The following is a 6,000-nucleotide window of genomic DNA, read 5'->3' on the forward strand; positions in this document are numbered from 1 at the left end:
GAATACCATTAAAACGCATAAATATTTGGAAAAAAAAAAAAAAAAAGATAGTGATTACCATGGGAATTATCTCCACAGCTATATGATTTCCTGCTGTCTTCATGAGGGCCAACATGATTATGTTAACATGGAGGCCATCTGCATCATGGCAAATTACTGCACAGTGCACCGGCATAAACAAATTAATCAGTTACTCATGAAAAAAAAATGTTTCCAGGTGTTAACTGTATATTTTTTAGCATACACAAAAAGAACTATTCTGAGGTATAAAGAGTATTTTGGGAGAAAAAAGGGCAACTCAGACACAGTAGCTCAATTTGAAAAGAGTGCTGCTGTTTTCAGTGATGGTCTTTGGAGAAAGTCGTTTTCAGGACTGGATTGGCCCGCACACAGTGTGAGTGTGTGTGATTGATTTCTTCGGTTTATCCCCAGGAGATGAGAAAGTTTGCATGTCTCGCTCCCTAAACCTATAAATCACATCGATCAGCTTGGATAATAAGGCCATGCCTACACATCCCAGGAGAGTGAGATGAGAAAACAATTAGGAGGAGTATGGTAAACTCACACAGACACGGAGACAGAGATGAAACAAAAGTAAGACTTAGATAGATAGATAGATAGATAGATAGATAGATAGGTGATAGAAAATAAAGGCAAAATAAGGGTTATGCTGGTATGAACTGTCAAAGGTGCAGAGACAGAAAGTATCAAGGAAACAAGTCATTAAATAGAGCAGAGAATGTTGTTCTCTCATATTTTTTTTTACCCCACACAGTCGCTGACATTTCTTCGTAACCCTGCCTCCTTATTTTGACCTGTGGAGTCCACTGGAGATGTCTCAACCTACCAATATCCTATCCAATACTTTTTTACTTGTAGTTTTCTGTAAGAGTGCACTCTTAAAATCTGTAGTTGATTACTTTTTAAACACGATTATTTCACAACCATTTCATCATCGATTCCTCTAAAATAAATAAATAAATAAATAAATAAATAATTATCATTCTTTTTTTTTTTTGCCACCATTTCCAGGCTGATTTATTCGCTTCGCTTTAATTACCGAGATCTAAGGGAGCGGCGACACTGCCAGGTTAGCGCTGATTAGGTCATTTGCAGGTCAAAAGATGTAGGAAGGCAACATTTTTAATTACTGTCAACAAACCCCATGTGAAGGGCAAAATCAACAATTAATTGGTCCTAATGACAGCCTTACCCCCTTAAACGGGGATAAATTTGGTGTAAAAGTAATTTTTTTTAAAACCATGTAATTAAAGGAAATTATTTTAATATGGTTGATTGTAATGAGGCTGAAGCAAAGCCTAAAAATCTTTCAATTTTCCACCAAATTTATTAATTTTAGCTCTAATGTAGACATCTAAACGTCTTTTGATATGCAAATGATCAAATACTGAGCTATCATGGCTTCATAAGAGAGAGCGCATGGGGCAATTACATAAGCAATCAGAGAGACAGAAACCCCAGTTGAACCATATTATCTAAACCACATAGCAAAAAAATACATTTGCCTTTAAATTTATTTAAAAACACTAATTTCTGTATGTTTTAAAGCAACATTATGCAACTATTTTACCCTAAAATAACAGCTGGTACACTAACTTGTAATAGGGAGAATGGTGCCTCTTGTTTCTTGTTATCTTCCCAATATGTGACTATATCGTTATCAACAGATTAAAATACATACTAGCAGCCACCGGACTGTATTTTCTGCGGTGTGTGAATATGATGCGGATCAGTCAGTCCGCATAACGCTAGCTGTTAGCAGCTGCCGTGGGTTCAGATGTTGACGATCACGGAAGTAAGATCAGCCAGAAGCACAACGAAGGATGTCACAAAAGTAAGTGTTGAAGTCTGTTCCCCTCACGTTACAATAGTGCAGTGTCCTCACCGCAAGTTAAAATAAGTTGTTTAGGCTACCTGTTGGAGACGTGCTGTTGAGACTGTTGCTGCTTGTTCTCTTCCTCTCTGCAGTATTTTTAACTGATCCGCTGAACAAATATCTCCAAATCTTGTGTCCACTTGTTTTTATTGAAGAGTAGCACAGCTAACAAACCTCTGCTAACTCAGTGATCAACACATTTCATTTCCTAAAAGCCTTCCATTAGTTTGTGAATGAAAAACTTTTAATATGAAGCAGCAGCAGCAGGAAATGTTTTCATCAGCGGTAACTTAACACTGCTCCAATACGGCTGAAAGTACAAACAGGAACACAGGAGAGAAATTTCAGGTGAACCGATGTGACTGATGAAAATTGTACTTGACAGATTTAAATTAAATGCACTCAATTAACTAGATCAAATCAATATTTGCTGTGAGCAGGCTTTGTGTTTAGAATAAACAAAAACACAACAGTTTTTCAGGTATTTGGCAGGTCGGTTGTTCCTACATCATGGAGAAGTTGCACAGTTCTTCTGTAGATGGTGAGATCAGGGCTCTGTGGGGGCCAAGACTATCTTTTGCAGGACTCCTTGTTCTTCTTGTTGCTGAAGATAGTTCTTTATGACTTTGGGACCGATCAGACGCCTCCCTGATAGTATTACATAATGGGTAAGAATCTAAATACCTAAAGTGCCTAAAACTTTTGCACAGTAATGTATGTCTGCAGTTGTGCTCATTGACGACTGGTTGGAAAAACAACCAAGCCAATCAGAGTTTTGCAAGTAGTGTGAACAATGAGCATGGTATTGTCCTGTGCCAGAGCCACAAAAATGGTGACAAACATGAATGAGATTGACGCAGTTTTACAGGTTTTTGTAAATTGACAGAAGTAACAACTCTTAAATAAGCATATTGCCGACTGATGATGGCAAGCATGAAGCGAAAATGAAATGACAATTTAGTCTTGGTGTTAATGGACTCCATTATAAAGCTGTGTTTCTGGTGTTGTGACATCCCCGCACCTCTGCAAAGAAACTGCTTAATTAAATGTCGTCATAACCGATACAAAGGATTGCCAAACCTCAAAAACAAAACCAAGGCTGTGAAAACACATACTATTCATTTAAGCACTGTTTCAAACCAGATACACACATTTGTGGTTTTCATCCCATTCATGTTTAAAAGCCGCTGATTGAGATCAGACAATGGTCATAGCTGCCCTTTCAAATTATTAGTTTTTCCCTTTGACTTAATACAGATGTGCAAAGAGCAAAGGGTTATTAAATAACATCCCGGCATACTCTCCTCCCTTTTTTTTTTGCAATCTTGTTTTTGTTTCTCCCACTGTACTTGGACACAGCGGCTTCCTGGAAGTCATATAGAGTGAGAACTCGGGACATGCCAAATGCCCTCTGCGTGCTGCGGTTGATGGCCAAATTGCTAGCGAGAATTGACAGGTGAGTGAAGTCTCTGTGAAGCATCAGTGGGAGATAATGAGAGAAAACAATGAAGGAAGAAAAATACTGGTTGAATTCTCCCATTCTGGCCCACTGGTCAATTTCAAATGTGAATGATTGCAAGTGAATGACAATGACAGCTTCCTAATTGTCAGCTATATTTCTTCCTTGTGACAGTTGCTTGTTTTTGTGACTAGCTGGCAGTTTGACAGAAGCTTTTGGATTGCAGTCATGCAAACGGCTATTTGCCTTGTGATGGACATGTGCAGCGGCTGCCGGTTCTCGTTGTCTGATTTGTGATTGAGCTCCACGTTACTGTAAAAACCATATACGCAGTAAAAAAGAAGAAGAAGAAAAGGAACAGAAAATGCATAATAATGAACAGTTATCACATCTAAATCACAGCAGGAGCATTGAGCAAATGATCTTATGCCCCAAAACAACTTATAATGGGTGTAGCAGTAGAATAAGTGCAGGGATCAGGTACAGAATGCTAATTATCTTATAAATTTATAAACATTTTCTGATTTGACAGGTTTTCACACAAATCTAAAGAGAAATTGGAGAGGTGAGATGTGAATAACGGCCGGGTACTGAGCCACCAGGGTACCATATATGGCAAATTAGGTTTTGGGAGCCTTGTACTTCTCTATATTGGATCAGTGTTATACTGCAAACACAACTGTCACATAAAGTTTGTCATAGTTTGAAATACCAAACAAGACAGCGGCGCGAGAGAGAAACCGCACAGCTGCTGTAAATTGTTGATATGGTCCGGTCACGTTAACAACAACGTCCTCAAATTATTCAAATGACAAACCAAATCTTGTGGAAAAGGTGTCCGAAATCTGTCAACAACACATGCAAGATTGATGTGTTTTTTGGGGGTTTTTTTTTGCGTTTCGGCATCTTGAACCACCGGAGGAGAGAAGAAAGAGGCTCAACCAATTTCTTTCTTGACACTTAGTTACCATTCTCTCAGTTCCCATTTTCCAGCGGTCCTGTCCAGTGTTGGCCTGATAAATAATTTGGATGGAAAGCCGCTCACTTGTTTATTTATTTATTTCATTTGTTGGTTTATGTAACAGGGACAGAGCACATTAATAAACAAGAGGCTATTTTTTTTTTTTTATCTGTAGTCCCTGGACAGATGTTGCAGAGTCACCCTAAAAACAGAATATGAGATTGAAATTATAAAGTTATTGAAATCATTTATAAGCAAGCAGATAAGAAAATATTAATGCTAATAAAAACATCATTCAGGACACCCTTACACTACATTGGCTCATGATTGTCGGGCCTGAGAAAACAGAGGAGGACTTCGCTGTAGAGGAGTCGTGCGTGGTCCCAGAGGTGACGCTTCGGACGGCTCTGCGGAGAGAAAATCCCACTTGGTGTGTGATGTGAGCTGGAGTTCGCCAGGTTTGATCATGACCCGATTCTACAGTTAGCCAGTTGACGTTCAGGCCTTCTGTCTCACAAAACCTGATATGCAATTGCTTGTCAGTCAACAAGCAAATAAACTGGATTGCCTTTTTTTGTTTTTTCCCCCCCAACCGCCAAATTCTGTCAGTCTCTTCCAAGTATCTCAGCATGACTGAGCGAATGTGTGTTTGTGCTTCAGTGTGTTTGTGTGTTTATTTGTATTATGTGGGTGTTTGGACCCCTGGCAGAAGCTGCTGTGTCTCACCGCGGGGACCGTCTCTCTCCTCTGCACCGATGAGATGTGTGAAAATGCGAGATGCCATGTGGAGTGATCCATACATGCTGTGCACATTGGGATGCAAATCATATCCAATATCTATAATTTTATTGGAATAAATGATGCATAGTGGATCAGATATACTGTATATAACAGTCAAACCACAGGAGATGGTAAAAGTCTGAAAAAAAAAAAGATTTCCTAGTAAGAAACAAACCTTTCTTTTATCAGTTTAATTCGCACACTGAGTCTGCAAAAGAGAGGACAAGAGAAAGAGTGTCTCCTCGTGTCCCTGTGGTCGGTTTGGTCTACTGACATCTGGGTACTGAAGAGCTAAAACCACAGGAAACAATTACTGCTTGATGTTATTTGGGGCCATGAACATGCAAATGTGTTTAATGCAGCTTAAATTATGCAAACTTTCTCTGTGGCGTGATAATTGCTCTCATATCAACCTTTTCAACCCTGTATTACGGTCAAATGTTGCATGGCCAAGTATTGCTTAAAGTCCCCCCTTCATTCACAATTCTGTTTTTTTTTTTACTGTTTCTTACAGTTGGATGTTTGAGCTTCACTGTGCAGAGTTTGACACCAGAAGGCTGTTTTCACCTTCATCTGCTGAAAGTGGAAAGTTTCAAAAAATCAGATTTTTAAGGGGCGGGGCCTACAAGCATGATTTGTGACATCACAACTAGTTTGGAAGCCAATCCTGGGTCCAGTATTCAACTCAAGCAAGTGTGATGTTGAAACTTGAAAGCCTTCAGTGCACAAACACTGAGGATGGACTTTTAAGTGAAGTACAAAACATCTTGTATCCAACAGTTAAACGTTTGAAACGAGACATATTTGCATATTCATACATTTTAATGAAGGAGAAGGAGTAGATGTCATTTTAAAGATTTCAACAAGATAATTGAACTTTTTTTTGTCGAAAAACCATATCAG

General features: G+C 38.9%; 1 long non-coding RNA gene across 1 annotated transcript; it reads right to left on the reverse strand.

Annotated features, from left to right (window-relative positions):
• Positions 1 to 4,399: 4,399 nt before the first annotated feature.
• LOC122972715 lies at positions 4,400 to 5,643 on the reverse strand. The gene is made up of 2 exons (XR_006399821.1): positions 4,628 to 5,643; positions 4,400 to 4,519 (listed from the first exon to the last, which is right to left on the reverse strand). It is a non-coding gene; the product is annotated as an uncharacterized LOC122972715 (long non-coding RNA).
• Between the last annotated feature and the right edge of the window lie 357 nt (positions 5,644 to 6,000).

The sequence above is a fragment of the Thunnus albacares genome, chromosome 21, assembly GCF_914725855.1.
Source record: "Thunnus albacares chromosome 21, fThuAlb1.1, whole genome shotgun sequence".
Taxonomy (NCBI): domain Eukaryota; kingdom Metazoa; phylum Chordata; class Actinopteri; order Scombriformes; family Scombridae; genus Thunnus; species Thunnus albacares.